General features: G+C 43.1%; 1 protein-coding gene and 1 long non-coding RNA gene across 25 annotated transcripts in view; both read left to right on the top strand.

Moving 5' to 3' along the window:
- The window catches only part of LOC139361996 (uncharacterized), a 61,488-nt gene extending 44,084 nt beyond the window's left edge, over positions 1-17,404 (top strand). The window contains exon 2 of the long non-coding RNA XR_011620180.1: positions 1,142-17,404. This is a non-coding gene — a long non-coding RNA (uncharacterized lncRNA). The remainder of the gene's footprint in view (positions 1-1,141) is intronic.
- The window catches only part of LOC105483536 (membrane associated guanylate kinase, WW and PDZ domain containing 1), a 677,852-nt gene that overhangs the window by 44,644 nt on the left and 614,182 nt on the right, over positions 1-19,026 (top strand). The window lies entirely within an intron of this gene.

The raw sequence follows: 19,026 nt of genomic DNA, 5'->3' as shown, positions 1-19,026 counted from the left end.
GTGAGTTCCCACGGGCACGGGCACGGGCACGGCGGGCCCTGCACACAGAGCGGCCGGCCGGCACCGCAGGCCCACGGCAGTGAGGGACTTAGCACCCAGACCAGCAACTGCGGAGGGGTTGCGCCGGGTCCCCCAGCAGTGCCGGCCCGCCGGCGCCGCACTCAAATTCTCGCAGGGCCTTAGCTGCTTCCCGGCGGGGCAGGGTTTGGGACCTGCAGCCCGCTATGTCTGAGCTCCCCACCTGCGGTGGGCTCCCACGTGGCTAAGCCTCCTCGATGGGCGCCACCCCTACCCCCACTCTGTGGAGCCTGGTTCCATAGACAGCCCAAGAGCTGAGGAGTGCAGGTGCGCCTCAGGAGTGGTGGGCAGCTTTGCCTGCAGCCCTAGTGCAGGATCCATTGGGTGAAGCCAGCTGGGCCCCTGAAATGAATGGGGACTTGGAGAACTTCTGTATCTAGCCAGAGGATTGTATGTACACCAATCAGCACTCTGTGTCTAGCTCAGGGTTTGTAAATACGACTATCAGCACTCTGTGTCTAGCTCAGGGTTTGTGAATACACCAGTTGGAACTCTGTATCTAGCTAACCTAATAGAGACTTGGAGGACTAGCACTCTGTGACTCTGTGTCTAGCTCAAGGATTGTAAATGCACCAATCAGCACTCAGTGTCTAGCTCAGGGTTTGTAAATGCACCAATCAGCACTCTGTGTCTAGCTCAAGGTTTGTAAATACACCAATTGGTACTGTGTCTCTAGCTAACTCTGTATCTAGCTAACTAGCACTCTGTGACTCTGTGTCTAGCTCAGGGTTTGTAAATACACCAATCAGCACTCTGTGTCTAGCTCAAGGTTTGTAAATACACCAATTGGTACTCTGTATCTAGCTAATTCTGTATCTAGCTAACTAGCACTCTGTGACTCTGTGTCTAGCTCAAGGATTGTAAACGCACCAATCAGCACTCTGTCAAAACAGACCAATCAGCTCTCTGTAAAATAAACCAATCAGCTTTGTAAAATGGACCAATCAGCAGGATGTGGGTGGGGCCAGATAAGGGAATAAAAGCAGGCTGCCCAAGCCAGCCAGTGGCAACCACTCGGGTCACCTTCCACAGTGAGGAAGCTTAGTTCTTTTGCTCCTTGCAGTAAATCTTGCTGCTGCTCACTCTTTGAGTCCAGACTGCCTTTATGAGCTGTACCATTCACCGCGAAGGTCTGCAGCTTCACTCCTGAAGCCAGCGAGCCCACGAACCCACTGGGAAGAACGGAGGTCTCCAGACGTGCTGCGTTTGAGCTGTAACACTCACCAGGAAGGTCTGCAGCTTCACTCCTGACAGCGAAACTATGAACCCACGAGAAGGAAGAAGTTCCAGACACATCTGAACACCTGAAGGAACAAAGTCCGGACACACCATCTTTAAGAACTGTAACACTCACTGCGAGGGTCCACGGCTTCATTCTTGAAGTCAGTGAGACCAAGAATCCACCATTTCCGGACACAGTGAGATCACACTTGAACTGCTTAACTCACAGGCTTGCTGTGATCAAGTTTCATTCAATTTGATTAAAAGAAAATTAAGTATACCCCGGGTGTAAAGGCTACAATGGTGAACAAGTTTTTGGGTTCAGTCCATGGAGCCTAGAACAGTGCTGGGCACCCAATTAATGCCCTCTAACTTTGTTGAATGAAAGACTAATGTGTGAAGTATGCTTCTCTGTGAGTTATTCTTGTTTGGTAGGTGTTGAGTAAGGGCTTGCTGGTTCTTCTAATTGCCTGTGGGTTCGTAATGCAAATCACCCGCCTCTAGCTACATGGGTTCTTGTTCTGCCAACATAGGTCCACACCCTGTGGAATAAGTGAGGCAGAGGTGTCATTTTGAAGCCTCAGTGGGGAAACTGGTATCAGATGGGTTGATGATAAAACCGTGTAAAGCCAAAAAAAATGAGTAATCTGTCCTTTATAACCAGCACCATGTGGCCTGCTGTGGTGGCTCTCAGTTAAATGGGATTCTCTTAGACTTTTCATTTCCATATTATAAGCATCTGGAAATAAAGCTGTAATGAAGCCAGGTGCATGTAGTCCCAGCACTTTGGGAGGCTAAGGTGAGAGAATCGCTTGAACCCAGGAGTTCTAGACCACCCTGGGCAATATAGTGAGTCCTGCGTCTACGAAAAATAATTGAAAAACATAGCCAGGCATGATGGCGTGTGCTTGTAGTCCCATCTACTCAGGAGGCTGAGGCAGGAGGATCTATTGACCCAGGAGGTTGAGTCTGCAGTGAGCCATGATCATGCCACTCCACTCCAGCCTAGATTAGAGAGTGAAACCATATCACAACAACAACAATAAAGCTGAAATGATGCCCAGACTCTTGGAAAGAGAAAGGAATTTCTGACAAAGTCTCTGCCCCTCGTCCTCTGCCCCTTGTTCTCTTTCCTGGATCTGGAAGGCGTTGGTGTTATTGAGGGTTTTATTTCTCAAAATGTGGTCCCTGTGCCAACCAGCAGCTTCCGCATCTCCCGAGAGCTTGTTAAATACAGAATTTTGGTTGCCCTCCCAGATGTATTAGATGACAATCTGCATTTTAATAAGATCCCCTTGGAAGGGTCCTTGGAAAGCTTTGGTTATTAGATAGTCCTGGTATTGGTGGGAAGCAGAGTGATGGAAATCAAGGGAAAGGTACTACTTTCTGGCAGGCAAGACATAGCTACCACAGTTGTTCACTGTTTTTTGCTCAGGTTTTCTTCAGTACAAACTGCACTCAATCCACGTTATTTTACCACAGAGAATAAAGGCTAGTACTCAAGGATCTGGAGGAGTAGAGGAAATACTTGTACTAAATAATCTATGGAAAGACTGTCTTTGTCAAGATACAGGTGAGCCACTCTTTCCTTAGATGTGCAACTGTGTGGGTTTTTCAAGAAAGGGAGAGCTGACATTTATGAAGTGCCTATTATACGCCAGTATAATTTCAATTAGATAGAAAAAATGAGGTACGTTTTTTCTCTAATTCTCCTGCAACTTCTTGAGGATGTTATGGTTTTGTGAGGTTAACTTACCCGTGACCAAACTCCCGCTTTCTCTGGCACCCAGACCCTTCCATGCCATCATCCTGCATGCCTATTTGTCATGGCATTTGGATTTATGTATTTTTCATATTTATTTATTTATTTATTTATTTATTTATTTATTTATTTATTTAGAGATGGAGTTCTGCTTGTCGTCCAGGCTGGAGTGCAGTGGTGTGATCTTGGCTCACTGAAACCTCTGCCTCCTGGGTTCAGGCAATTCTCCTGCCTCAGCCTCCCGAGTAGCTGGGATTACAGGCGCCTGCCGTCATGCCCAGCTAACTTTCGTATTTTTAGTAGAGATGGGGCCTTACCATGTTGGCCAGGCTGGTCTCAAACTCCTGACCTCAGGTGATCCACCCGCCTCGGCCTCTCAAAGTGCTGGGATTACAATCATGAGCCACTGCGCCTGGCCTGGATGTATTTTTTAAACTGATACCACCATGTGATTTAGGAAAGAGTCTAAGCAAAAAAGATATCTAGACCAAAAGTCCTACTTGGTCAGTCAGAGCAAAGTCTTAAAATGTTGTAGTGTTTGTTAAGTATTAGAATTTCATTGCATCAGAAACAGGCCAGGAGATAGTCTGCTTGCGTTAGCTCACCCACGCTATTTCCTCAGTTTCCTCGGAACAAGAAAAAGCGACGTCTGGTTCTGTCACCGAGGTTTTGTAAGTATACTGACACTGGAGAGGAACACTTTTATAATACCATTGAGGAAGGACACTCAGAAATGGTATTGGAGGCAGAAGTCTTCAAATGTAAGTCACTTGGAAAGCACCTTCATGAGTTTTGCCATATTCACATGTTATTACAGTATCATTAACTTTCATTTACTTACTTTTTTTTTTTTGTTTAAGACAGAGTCTCTCGCTTTGTCACCCAGACTGGGGTGCAGTGGCGGATCTCAGCTCACTGCAGCCTCCACCTGCTGGGTTCAAGCAATTCTCCTGCCTCAGCTTCCTGAATAGTTGGGATTACAGGCATGTGCTACCACACCCGGCTGATTTTTGCATTTTTAGTAGAAATGTAGTTTCACCCCGCTGGCCAGGCTGGTCTCCAACTCCTGACCTCAAGTGATCCACCCGCCTTGGCCTCCCAAAGTGCTGGGATTACAGGTGTGAGCCACCGCACCTGGCCTCATTTACTTCTATTTTTTAGAGACAGGGTCTCACTCCATTACCCAGGCTGGAGTGCAGTGATACAATCATAGGTCACTACAGGCTCAAACTCCTGTGCTCAAGTGATTCTTTTGCCTCAGCCTCCCAAGTATCTAGGACTACAGGCATGCGCCACCACCTCCAGCTGAGATTTGATATTCAAAATCAGAAGGTTCGAAAGAGAATCAGAAAGGAAGTAATTTTCTCAAAATTCAGTTTACCATTATTTCTGTAACTGTAGATATACCACCTAAGTTCTTCTGCACAATGGCATATATATTTGAAGATGACTAAGTTTTTATAGTCAGCATTCTCTTTCTGAGCAGGTCCAGTTTACAACACTTGGCCTTTAGGAGTGTTACGTTATACTGGGTTCATGCTCATCATCGTTACTCTGTGTTAAGTGGCAAACCGGCTCAAAGGAACATCATGCCATAGCAGGAGCTGAAATCTGAAGAATGAATCTTGAAGCATGTGCTTGAGAATGGCCTGACAGCTATGCTTATCTGGTGTTAGAAGCTTCAGCTAAACAAGGAGAGTCTCCCTTACCAGAGGGTCATTCTTTGGTAGACAGCCAAGGTAGGCGGTACCCATCCTAAGAGACTTGTAGATCTTTCCTTAGGGAACAAGCCTTAGTGGTTGATTTAGATGTTGGTCTTCCCTCAGTAACCTCCCTAATCTTTAACTTTTCTGTTTTTGCCAATGGTGGAATGCTGACTGAGAACCTGCCTGGTATTTATAGTACTTGGAGCAAAATACTGAACTTGACTTCATGATCTTACACCTTGCTGTGGTGACTTGTATTAACTCTTTCTTTTCCTCCCCTGCCTCAGGTTAGTCTCACTCAGGTCCTGCCAGCTCTTCTTCCTGTATCTGCTACTTCCTGTTCATTTCCTCTCAAGATAATCCTCTTCTTCTTCATCATCATCATCATCAGATCTCTAGACTTCAGTTATTCTTGAACCACTTTCTTAATTTCTTCATATCTGTGTACCACCTGAACTGGTTTTTATTTATATTTTTCTTTCAATCAAATTACTTTTTAAACTTTAGTCTGTAAAAACTGTAAAATCATAGTTTTTATATGACAGCCAACTTTCCCCAAATATTCAGTAAAATGAACACAACAACTGTATAACATTAAAAAATTATGTCTAGGTCGGGTGCAGTGGCTCATGCCTGTTAATCCCAGCACTTTGGGAAGCTGAGGTGGGCGGATCACTTGAGGCCAGCAGTTCGAGGCCAGGAGTTGGAGACCAGCCTGGCCAACGTGGCGAAACCCTGTCTCTACCAAAAATACAAAAATTAGCTGGGCGTGGTGGTGGATGCCTGTAATCCCAGCTACTTGGGAGGCTGAGGCAGGAGGATCACTTGAACCCAGGAGGTGGAGTTTGCAGTGAGCCGAGAACATGCCACTGCCAGCCTGGGTGACAAAGCTAGACTCCATCTCAAAATAAATAAATGAAAATAAAAAATTTATGTTTGATACTACATATTCATCTCATGTACCACTCCTGGCTCATATACTGTTTATACTAATCTTGGACTTATGGCAGTGGTTCTCCACAGTAGCATTACATTAGATTCATGTGGGAAGATAAAAAAACCAATGCCTCATGTTTCACTGATTAAATCAAAATTTATGGGAATGGGGTACAGAACTTCTAAAAAGTTCATTGGACAAGGCTAGTGTGCAGCCAGAATTGAAAAACACTGAGCTGAGAATGTGGTCAAATATCCTTCCCATCTTCACTCTCTACCTGTTTGAATCTATGTTTTACATTATTTCAATATAAATCCTCTTAAAATCTTCCATGTTTGAGGCTTACTGCTTATATAAAAGCAGTGACAGTGCTTTGAATAGTGTCTGCATAGGAAGCATTTTAAATGTGTAATTTTGTGATGGAGCATTGGAATAAAAGTGAGCAAACCTAGGTTCTAGGCTCTGTCCTTCGACTTATTAACTTGAGGATTACAGGCAGTTGTCTGCATCTTTCTGAGCCTTAGTTAAGTCAGCTGTCAGATGGGGAGACTAATCCTTACCAGGCATATCTCCCAGAATTGAGTAAGGGTCAAATGAGAAAAAATATTTTTAAAATGCTCTGTTAACTGTCTTCAGGGAATCAGGGCATTAAAATATTATTAATTAACAAGTCGGTGGGTGGGGGTGGTGATAAAAAATAGAATAGGAAAAGTTTGAGGACAAAATGTTGCACATTAGGGGTGATAATTCTTAAAAATGAGTTCTTTCTAATTATAATGATAGAAGCTGTGCCATGTTTTTGCTCTTGGACGGTTGATTGTCCTCAGAATGAGACAGCTGGGCTCATCTTAATGCTTGAACTGAATAACAGCTGCTAATTACAACTCAAGCAAAAACTACAGGCTGATCTGATTATGGTGTCTAGAGGTTAGACTCCTTTTCACCGTATCTCATTGTGTTCTTCATTGTGTTTCTGCTGTGGTAGGTTAACTCTGGTTTTGCCCTCATTTGTGGGTAGATTCCTGGAACATCTCTACGTTTTTAGTAAAATCTTGCCTTGCAGCCGCTGATGGCTCATCTGGAGTGATATGACTGAGGAGAGACCTCCACCCTCCCAGTCTGCCACTGTACTTAGGGGTACTGTCTGCATAACCCCCTTCACTGGGGCCAGTTGCCAACATTGTCAACAATACAGTTATGCCTGCTTTAATCTTCAGCTCAAAAATAGCTGACCACTCTGGCTTCTGTGTTGAATGAAAAAAAAAAAAAAGGATATCACCAACACAAATGGATATCCTGAATTTCGGGACAAGTGTAGATTTGAATAACTTGTTAGAGGTTCATGAATGTTTCCTGTTACTTACTGACTTTGTTTTCTTACTTGATTGGAATGTCATGAGCCCCAAATAGGCTGTGAAAAGCTGAGAGGTTTTTTGTTTTGTTTCATTTTTTAAGCTTTTAACAATGTGTCCAGATAATAACTTACACTTGTCTTATATCTTCAACCCATTTTCAGATTCATGGTCTTATTTTATCCTTATAACACTAGGAGGCAGGGGCATGCAAGTGCAGGGGCAGTCCCTGAATTTATTTACAATTTTGATATGTAGTTCATAATGGACTTTACCACACTAATTTTTATTTTTAAAAGTACTGTAGTCAGAAGCAGTGGCTCATGACTGTAATCTCAATACATTGGGAGGCCAATGCAGACAGATTGCTTGAGCCCAAGAGTTTGAGACTAGCCTGGGCAACGTGGGGAAACCCCATCACTACAAAAAATGCAAAATTAGCTGGCCATGGTAGTGCTCACCTGTAGTCCCAGCTACTGGGGAGGCTGAAGTGGGAGAATTGCTTGGGCCCAGGAGGCAGTGGTTGCAGTGTGTAGGGATTATGCCATTGCACTCCAGCCTGGGTGACAGAGTAAGACTGCCTTAAAAAAGAAAGGAAAGAAGAAAGAAAAGCAGGCAGGCAGGCAGGAAGAAAGAAATGAAAGTATTGCATTAACTCTTAATTTTTGAGTGTTTAGGTTCCTCTTAAATTTTGCATCCAAGGTAAGTGGCTTGCCTGCCTCACTCTAGTTCCCACCCTGGCCTCCCATCTCTAGTGAGCAATTACCTACATCTTAGGCTTCATATGCCAAGCACTCTGTCGGTTGACTAACAAATGTCTGTTATATCTTTGATTTAATCCTCATAACAACCCTAAGGGGTTAGTACTGATGCCATCTCCATTTCATCTAGGATACTAGAGCACATGACAAGGTGCATGCCTTGCCCAAGGATGCACATTAGGAATTTAGGAATAGCAGAGTTCAAGCTCTTCCCTCCCAAAGTCACCTGAGTGAAATCTGTAGCTATACTAATATCCTTTGAGAGGTAGGCTTAAAATCTCTTCTTTAGGCCAGGCGCGGTAGCTCACGCCTGTAATCCCAGCACTTTGGGAGGTTGAGGCAGGTGGATCACTTGAGGTCAGGAGTTCAAGACTAGCCTGGCCAACGTGGCAAAACCCCATCTCTACTAAAAATGTAAAAAGTTAGCCGAACATGGTGGTGCACACCTGTAGTCCCAGCTACTCTGGAAACAGGAGAATCGCTTGAACCCGGGAGGTGGAGGTTGCAGTGAGCTGAGATCGCGCCACGCACTTCAGCCTGGGCATCAGACTCTGTCTCAAAATAAAATAAAATAAAAATCCCTTCCTTAACTACACTATTTACCTTCATTGTGAAGAATGGACAGCTGATAAAAATTACATTGTTTTCAAAATACCAGTCCAGAAACAGCTTGTAAGAAGACCGTTGGACTATCACAAGCTAAACATAAATAATGTGACACCTATCTTAAAGAATATTTATGCAAAAAGCTTCTAAGGTGCCAGATGACATTTCAAACACGAATAACATCCCACAGGAGAAAACAATCTCAGCTCCCCAACCTGAGACAGAACCAAGTATTTGGAAATCCTGGTAAGACCTGCACACATCTTGAAAAGGAAATCAAGCGCATCCAGAACGAAAGGACCAAAGACTTTGTGCACTTGCACCTGGGGAACATCAAGGCAAGAGCTAATTTTAGGATTGGCTGGCCTGCTCCCACCCTTTATCTTAATTACATACTTCTGTTAATGGAGCTTAGCAGTTGGCCCTGATTCAGAGGCAAGAGACAAATTCAGGTGCACATCTCAACTCATCTATGGATAAAATTAGCATATAGGTTGTAACAGTATTTATAGACTCTATTTCTTCAGCTGAGCTTAGAAATTTCTACTAAGATAAGGCAATCTTTTTTTTTAAGTTAATATGGGTAAAATCTGGATTACATCAACAGAAAACTACAATGTCATTTATCAAGGATGGTGTACAAGTTTCATGTGCCAATTCCAATAGAGAATGATGTTGCAAACACATCTGTGTTTGGTGGGAAGAGGCACCATGATCAATCAGCTGTGTCTGGCTGGAAATGGAAGGAGATGACCACAAACATCTAGCCCATTTGCTCCTTCTATCCTATACCCTTTTACCCTTGAGCTGATTCTCCAAAAGCCAATGAAGGGGCAGAGAATCTATCAACTAGGGAAGACATCTTTACAAATACAGCATTTAATACATTCTTCTTGACTAACAGTTCTAAGCCAAGTCACTGAGCATGTTCAAATGGGGCACTATTTTAATTGCTTTAGTTTCAACATTGCCATTTTCTACTTCCAGTTTTCTTGGGATTTCTGCAATGACACTCACTATCCTTTTCACCTGAACTCAGAGATGCAAAAAATATGAGCCAAACTGGGTCTATCCCAACTGACTACTTGAACACCACCCCCTCTCCTTGCTCTCTTGTGACCACAGCTCCCATTGTTCTGAGACAATACGACATTTCCTCCAAACAGGTAGTTAGTAAATAAACAATCAGATACTGGAAATGATGTTTATTTTAAGTTTTGGAAGTACCAGGGGAAAAAAGAGGAGAGATTTCCACTTAAGAAAGACCATTAGTCCTGTCCTTATTTCAAATGTTCAATTCCATGTAATCTTTTGGAATATGATACCTAAAATAATTTTCAGTGAGACTTGAGACAAATGCATTTCCAACTTTTCTCAGTTGCTTGGCGTGTACATTTCCAAGGAGGAACGCGTGTACCAACTAATTCCAACTCTCAAAGTCCATTGAGAACATTTCTGCATATGACCAAAGTGATCAGGCTATCAGACTGGCCACTATGATCATTCTAGCTGTTCTTATAAGAGATTAAATTCATGAACAAGGTATCAGCTTGAATGCTTCTCTTGCAGGAAGCCTTACTTGACTTGCCACCTCCCATTCATACAGTGTTAACAATAACTTGTCATGTGTTTCTGAAACACTTTGACTTCTCCATCCAATATTCAGTATGTTTCCAGTCACATGGTCAGGGTAAAGTCATGGCTATCTTGCTCTTCACAGAAATCAAGAGACTGACAGAGCCTTTTGGAAGTCACACATGCTCAATAAATGAGGAAACACTGGGGTTGACATCAGTACCAAAGGTGGGGTAGGAAGGGCTACTGCAGAGAACTGGATGGAAAGTTAGAAGGCCTGGGCCCTCTGCCCCACTTTAAATGAACCTGACAAGACCTCCAAATATCCATTCTCAAGTTTCTTCATCTGCAAAGAAAAGGGAAAACTTCCCCTTGTCTCTATGGTACAAAATTAATCTGAGAGTAAAATGGTACTTTATGCCAGGCATGGTGGTTCACACCTGTAAATCCCAACATTTTGGGACACTGAGGCTGGAGAATCACTTGACCCAGAAGTTCAAGACCACCCTGGGCAACATAGAGACTCCTATCTCTAAAATTTAAAAAAAAAAAAAAAAAAAAAAAAAAAATTAGCAAGGCATGGTGGTGCTGGGGAGGCTGAAGCTGCAGTGAGTGATGATCGCAGAACTGTACTCCAGCCTGGGCAACAGAGTGAGACCCTGTCTCGCGCGCACACACACACACAAAGTATTTTATTTTGAAAATATTATTTTAAGTGTTTTAAAAGAGGGGGAGGGGAAATATGAACACGCAGATTGGTCATCGCAGTTCCATGAAGCACTTACATCCCAGTATAAACAGAATTTTTAAACAATAAATAAATGCTGTGTTTGAGGATCCATGAATGCAAAACTACATCTTTCTATTGACCACCAGATTCCTAGTACCCAGCACAGTATTTATTTTTTTAGACGGAGTCTCACTCTGTCACCCAGACTGGAGTGCAATGGCATGATCTCGGCTCACTGCATCCTCTGCCTCCCAGGTTCAAGCAGTTTTCCGGTCTCAGCTTCCCAAGTAACTGGGATTACAGGTGCCCGCCACCATGCTCAGCTAATTTTTGTATTTTTAGTAGAGATGGGGTTTTGCCATCTTGGCCAAGCTGGTCTTGAACTCCTGACTTCAGGTGATCTGCCCACCTTAGCCTCCCAAAGTGTTGGGAATTACAGGCGTGAGCCATCGTGCCCGGCCTACACTATCTTTTAAGAAGGCACTCAATTACTATTTGATGAGTAAAATATGACAACATGAGTACTTCCTGGGTGCTAGGTATGACTTTAAGTACTTTAGATGCAAACTCATTCAAACCAACTTATAAACTGTACTATGATAATTACGTTACGGGATGAGTACCATCACTGTTCCCATTTTACAAATACAAAAAACTGAAACATAAAGAAGTTAAGTAATTTTGCAAAGTTACCCACCCTGGAAGTGGCCACTCTCAACTAATGTTCCCTCTGGGAGGAGTGCTGAGTGACTGTGTTAGGCAGGGCATCAGTGAATAAGTGATAGAATAATTGGGAGGGAGAGAGAGATAAGGAGGGGTGGGGAAATGGCTTATTTAAAAGACTGCTATCAAACTCTTAATTTCATTTTTTAAAAATTTTAAAACATGATATTCACCTAAAAAGAAACTGTATTTGGAGAAAAGCACTGAAACTTAGAATCAGGCTATCTAAATCTCATTGTCTTTTCAAATTCTTTTCGTCCAAACTATGTGAGTGAATTTTAAAAGACAGAAAAGTCCAGAGTTGAAATGCTCACCAGTGGTTTTAAAGTCATTTCACAGAGAGGCCTCGAAGAATCTCATTGTACTCCACATTATTCACATAAAAGAACTTCACTTAATTTTCCCTAGCTTCAAAGGAGAGCACTACTAAACAATGGTTCATAAATCAGTAACTACTGAAGCAGAAAGCAAGACCAGAGAAATAAATTATATGCCCACATAAAGAAAAGCAAATATTTATGTCAGAAGGCAAACCAGTTTTACTTTATGATGTGTCTTGAACTTTTCCTCTCTTTTAAAAAACCCCATGCATTAAAATATTCATTTTCCCAGCCTGGGCAACAAAGCAAGACCCCATTTCAACAAAAACAAAAATAACCTGGGCATGGTAGTATGATCCTGTGCTCCCAGCTGCTCAGAAGGCTGAGGCAGGAAGATCCCTTGAGCCCAGGATTTGGAGGTTGCAGTAAGCTATGATTGTGCCACTGCACTGTAGCCTAGGTGATGGGGGGAGATTCTCTCTTAAAAAAAAAAAAAAAAAAAAATCATTTTCCTTACTGTTAAGAAATAAAAAATAATACATATATATTTTTTAAAGTAAGCCAGAACTTGTGCTGCCAGGACCTCTCATGAGAGCTTTTAGTACCTGGGATGCATCAGTCACAAAGGGCTTCAAATGTAGATTTTTGGCACTGGTGCCTACTGAGCTTAGATATACAGTCACTATAATGGTGACTGAAATGACAATACAATCATTACAATGTTACACATGAGCCCTATTACCAGACCACACACTCTATAAGACACTGATAATATTTTTTATGAGACCATAATTGTCTCATAATGGCAGTCACTCCACATGGCATATTATGTAGGCATTAAAAGCATTGATTTATTAGGTATTGATATTTAAAATATACCATCATTTTTATAGCTGTATTCTGGCATTTCTTCCCTTTTTAAATGCACCGTGGAAGTTGCCCAGGTGTCTCTGGACTTCTCCTCAAGTGGATGGCACGAAGCATTTCCCTGGTGAGAAGGAGAAAGGTCAAGAACAGGACTCTGCCTTTTTTTCTGTAAAATGCACCTTGCAGATGATAGACCTTGCACCAAAGAAGGGGCATGTGGCATGCCCAAATGTCGGCCAAGAGATAAGCAGAGGGTGGGAATTAAAACCCCAGGCCAGTCTCAGGCTCAAGGGATCATGGAAGCCTTCTTCCTAAGTCAAGGCCTCTTCCCAGAGCTACTAGGAGAGGGCCGGATGCCCAGGGAACTTGGCCAAGAGGTGCAGGCACTTGTTGTTAGAGTAAATCCAGCTCTGGTCAGAATGGCACTGCGGGAAAACTATTCCTTCACTGTTTTATTTTAAGTTACATAATTGAAGTCTCCAACCCTGCAAGGGGAGAAAGTGTTTTAAGAGATTGGCTTCTGGAGGCAGACAGATACCTTGACTTACGAGACCTGATACAAGTGATAAACTCTATGTAAAATACATACATACTGTCTCTTGAGCATTTAATACTGTATTAGTCTGTTCTCACACTGCTGATAAGGACATACCTGAGACTGGGTAATTTATAAAGAAAAAGAGGTTTGATGGACTCACAGTTCCACGCGGCTAGGAAGGCTGCACACTCATGGTGGAAGGTAAAAAACGTGTCTTACATGGCAGCAGGCAAAAGGAAAAAATGAGAACCGAGCAAAAGGGGTTTCTCCTTATAAAGGAGATTTCTCACAAGTCAGATCTTGTGAGACTTATTCACTACCACCAGAACAATATGGGGGAAACCGCCGCCATGATTCAGTTATCTCCCACTGGGTCCCTCCCACAACACATGGGAATTATGGGAGCTACAATTCAAGATGAGAAGGGTGAGGACACAGCCAAACCATATGTGAAGTACTAACCACATATATCTAATACAATATCTCATATAATATTTTATAAGTCTGTGAGGAGCTGTTATTATCTCAGTTTTACAGATGATGAAACTGAAGGCAAGTTGTTTGTTCAATGTCAGGCAGGATTTGAGAAACCAGAATCAGAATCCAAAGTCAGCATAACTCCAAAAACCAACCTCTTAATGGTCATATTTTACCAAGTCCTCAAAAAAGCCGAAGTGGGAGCCAAAAGGTTCACCTACTTGCAGTGATGTTTAAAATGTTCCACAGCAGAGCTATCCAATATAGAAGCCAAAAGCCACACATGGCTACTGAGCTCTTGAAATGTGACTAGTGTGACTAGGAAATTAAATTTCTTTTCTTTTCTTTTTTTTTTTTTGAGATGGAGTCTCACTCTGTCACCCAGGCTGGAGTGCAGTGGCGTGATCTGCAACCTCCGCCTCTTAGGTTCAAGCGATTCTCCTACCTCTGCCTCCCAAGTAGCTGGGATTACAGGCATGCGCCTTGACACCCAGCTAATTTTTTTTGTGTTACTAGTAGAGACTGGGTTTCACCATGCTGGCCAGGCTGGTCTTGAACCCCTGACCTCAAGTATCTGCCTGCCTTGGTCTCCCAAAGTGCTGGGATTATAGGCATGGGCCACTTTTGCCCGGCCAGGAAATTAAGTTTCTAATTCTATTTTATTTTAATTCATTTAATTGTAATTATTTAGATTTAAGTTGAATAAACATTGGATAGGGTAAGCTTTAGAGCACATATATAATCTGTGGCTGTGCTTGCACTAGTAAGTGAGCATTCCAACTCTCAGGCCAGGGCCTCTTCCACAATACTAACCATTAGGGGACCTGTGTACTAACTAGCTCTCTTATACATACCCATCATTTAACCAGTCTGCACCTCAGCCACTCTTTAGGAACTCTGTGCTAAGTCACAATGACTTCTGTATCTTACCTTTTTTGTTTTGTTTTGTTTTTTGTTTTTTTTTTTTGAGACGGAGTCTCACTTTGTTGCCCAGGCTGGAGTACAGTAGCGTGATCTTGGCTCACTGCAACCTTTGCCTCCTGGGTTCAAGCGATTCTCCTGCCTCAGCCTCTCGAGTAGCTGGGATTATAGGTGTGCACCACCATGCCTTGCTAATTTTTGTATTTTTAGTACAGACGGTGTTTCACCATGTTGGCCAGGCTGGTCTTGAACTCCTGACCTCAGGTAATCTGCTCACCTCGGCCTCCCAAAGTGCTGGGATTATAGGCTTGAGCCACCACACCCAGCCATTACCCATTTATTTTTCATATACTTATGTGCTATATTCCAAATGATCTCCAAAAGTATGGCTTAGAGAGGCTAAGTAATTTGCCCAATGTCACGCAGCTAATAAGGGGCATGACCTAGAATTTAGAAACACCTAACTTTTTGGCTCTGGCTTTTTGAAAGCTGGACCTTGAAGCCACCACTGTTTGCTTGTATCATTAATACACTGTTCACTTCCCCCACCCTCATCCAGATGTGTCGGTTGCCCAGGGACAAGGCCATGTGCTGAAGGCCATGTGCTCAGCAGCTTTTCCAGGAATGGTGATCAGTTTGTAGTGACCCACTCTAGAGGCCAGTTCCTCTTGAATCACCCGCACATACTTTCAAGATGACTCTCTGGAGTCCAGGGTGCCGCTTAATACTGGAATATTGCTGAGCTCACAGTTTATTAAGAAGACTGATTCTGTATTTTTGGTCTCATGGCCTGGTGCTGGAACCATCTGAGCTATGCAGCCCAACACTGGAGTAATTGGCATGTCCTATTAACACATAAGCTTTTTCCTTATGAACACCCTTTGGATCGCAAACCATCAAGTTTATCGCCCTATCGGCTCTTTGCAGAGGTGTCACGTAGTTCCCAGTTTCTGATCCTGACCTGCATTCTGAAAACAAAATTGAGGAACAAAGAAAGAGAAAGGATATTCATTTCTTTGGGTACTTCCAGGTTCTAATGAGTGAAACAGAAGTGCTACCATTAAAATTCCCCGAAGCAAGAGAGCAGTGAGTTTTACTAGCACATCACCAAAGAAGTTAATCGGGTTTTCTTGGGGTTGCTGGGCTAGGTTGCTTTGAAGAAAAATAGCACTTCCCTGAAGAGTAAGAATAGCTGAAACCACATGTCCCAGTGAGCTTTCAGCCAACTGCTCCTGAAGGAAACGGAATTTAACTGCGAGAATGGTTTTTGTTGGATGACGTTTTGATTAAGCAACAGGCTACTTCTCCACCCCGGGAATGTGATCATTTGAAGATAGAAATATTATGACCCAAATAGAAGCTGGAGTAGAAGGAAGGGCTTGTAGGCTGAGGTTGTGCCTTGTTTGATAAATTACTATAAGAAAATTGAACTGGGTGGGTTTAATATTCAGTCCTTATTTTTTGTTCCAGAGATCTTGATATCTTTGTGAGTAGCTGTGGGGAAAAAAAAAAAAAAAAAAAAAAAGAAAAAGAAAGAAAACAAAAAAACCTTGGCTGTTCTTTCTAACTTGACTCCCTTTTCTAGAATTTAAAAAAAGCATAAGTGAGATGGATAGTTGGGCTCACTGAATGAAGGAAGATATGCTTTCTGAGTCCTTGAAATTATTGCTTTGTGAACGAAGAAATTAAGAGCTGAGCCAGGCGTGGTGGCTCACACCTGTAATCCTAGCACTTTGGTAGACTGAGGAGGGCAGATCACTTGAGGTCAGGAGTTTGAGACCAGCCTGGCCAACATGGTGAGACCCCGTCTATACTAAAAATACAAAATTAACTGGGCGTGGTGGGACATGTCTGTAATCCCAGCCACTCAGGAGGCAAGGCTGGAAAATTGCTTGAACCTGGGACGTGGAGGTTGCAGTGAGCTGAGATTGCACCATTGCACTCCAGCCTGGGCAACAAGAGTGAAACTCCATCTCAAAAAAAAAAAAGAAATTTAGAGCTGAGTCACCCCATTGTAGGATTTCAGATGACATTTGCAGTGATGGAACTGAGGATACTGTTAGGAGTGGGGGATAGGATCCCTGGGTTGGAAGTATTTTGGGTATGATAGGAGAGAAGAAGGAAGTCCACCTAGGCTAGGAGACAGTCAGCTCCCTCCCCTAGCCTTCTCTTCCAAGCATTCTAGGCTCCTGGAGATTCAGCAGTGAGCAAGACAGAGCAGGTCTCTGCTCTTGTGGGAAGGAGGCAGAATGTCCTACTTATCAGTGTGGATTCTAGAGCCACACACTTCCAGACTTGGATCCCAGCTTTACCATTTAGTGGGTGTGTGTCTTGGACAAGTTACTTAACCTCTCTGTGCTTTCGTTTTCTCATTTGTAAGATGAGGATAATGTTTTTACTTGCCTTATAGGCTTGCAGTGAGAAACTGAAGTGCTTAGAACTGAGCCTGGCACATAGTAAATCTTCCATACAGTGTAAGCTTTAGTTTTGATCAGCTACGATTATTATAAAGCTTACCATCGTATGTGCACACATATGGCACGTAATAGGCATGTGAATGAATAAATGCGGAAAAAATAACAGCTAGTTTTGAGAGATAATGGGTAATGCAGTAGGTGTTAGATGGACTGGTCAGGGAAGGCCTCTCTGGGAATTAGAAACTTGAGACAGGACCTGGATTTTGAGTGGGAGCTGGTCTCCTGGTGATCTGGGGGCAGAGGACAGTGGGCAGAGGGAGCAGTGCCAACAATTCACTGAGGCGGCAAAGAATGTTGCAGGTTTGAGGAAGAACTGGAAGATTAATGTGGCTCAAATTAGGCACAAACAGGAGATAAAGGCCTGCAGGGCCTTGCAGGTCATGGAGATGAGTTTGTTTGTTTGTTTGTTTGGTAGTAGCAGGAGGATGGAGTCTCTATTGCCCGGACTGGAGTGCAGTGGCTCAATCTCGGCTCACTGCAACCTCTGCCTCCCGGGTTCAAGTGATTCTTGTGCCTCAGCCTCCTGAGTGGCTGCGACTACAGATGTGCACCACCATGCCCAGCTCATTTTTGTATTTTTAGTAGAGACGGGGTTTCACTATGTTGGCCAGGTTTGTGGTGAACTCGTGACCTCAGGTGATCTACCCGTGACCTCAGGTGATCTACCCGCCTTGGCCTCCCAAAGTGCTGGAATTACAGGCATGAGCCACCGCACCTGGCCAAGTTTGGATTTTATTGTAAGGGTGGCAGGTCCAGCTGAGCAGTGGCATTATCTCGTTTCGTATAGGCTGTTCTGGGACACTGAAAGCATACTTACCTGTACCTAAGTGTGTTTTCAGGATGAAGTCAGGTGGAGTCCTCGTAGGTTGTGGGTGACAGTAACAACAAAATGATGATGTTGACAACCTTTCACATATGCCACTGCGGGATGGTGGTGGGGCCAAAGGATTAGACTCCATGATGACCTATGGTCTCCTTTCCAATGCTAAGATGCCTAAAGCACAAATTAGATGGAAAGAAACCCTATAACATCACCATCATTTATAAATAGGTATTGAGCATCACTAAAAAGCCCAGGGTGCTTTAATTGGCACTTTGGTTTCCTGGAATTGGGATTTGAAAGATTACCTGCTGAAATGGTTTCCATTTCTTGTTAACTTATAATATGCACACAATTTCTGCTTGAAAATACCTGTAAGAGGCACCACTGAGAATGAAGATGTCATTTGAGGATGCCTTCTACCTGTTGTACCTTTTGAATAAAGCAAGTGTGAAAGCATGTAATTTGAATTAGGGCAGGTAATAAAGCTTCTGGTAATATACAATGACACAGCACAACTTTTAAGGCTTCTTCATGGTTTACCTGTGCTTTAAGCTAAGGGTGTTTTGATTAATTCATGTATGTAATTGAGTTTGGTTCAAAGTCAATGCGAGGGTAATTAACTCCAGAACATGATCAAAACATTTTTTAACCATCAATAAACTCATTAGTGAGAAAGGTCTTTTTTTTTTTTTTTTAAGACAGAGTCCCAGTCTGTCACCCAGGCTGAAGTGCAGTGGTACCATCTTGCTCACTGCAGCCTCTGCCTCCCGGGTTCAAGTGATTCTTGTGCCGCAGCCGCCAGAGTAACTGGGATTACAGGAGCGCGCCACCACACCTGGCTAATTTTTTGTATTTTTAGTAGAGACAGGGTTTCGCCATGTTGGCCAGGCTGGTCTCAAACTCTTGTCCTCAAGTGAGTCACCCTCCTCTGTCTCCCACAGTGCTGGGATTACAGGCGTGAGCCACCATGCCTGGCCCAAGAAAGATCTTTTAAATAAATTTTGTTGGCCTACATCTTAGCATCCCTCATCCCACTCTGTTTAAAAAATGGTTGCATACAAGTAATTACATCATTTAAGGCGTTGGCGATGGTTTGCTTAATTCGTGAATATCTTATAACTTTTACAATATTATCTTATGTCACATAGGGGT

The sequence above is a fragment of the Macaca nemestrina genome, chromosome 2, assembly GCF_043159975.1.
Source record: "Macaca nemestrina isolate mMacNem1 chromosome 2, mMacNem.hap1, whole genome shotgun sequence".
Taxonomy (NCBI): Eukaryota; Metazoa; Chordata; class Mammalia; order Primates; family Cercopithecidae; genus Macaca; species Macaca nemestrina.
This window is presented reverse-complemented; position numbering and strand designations above follow the sequence as displayed.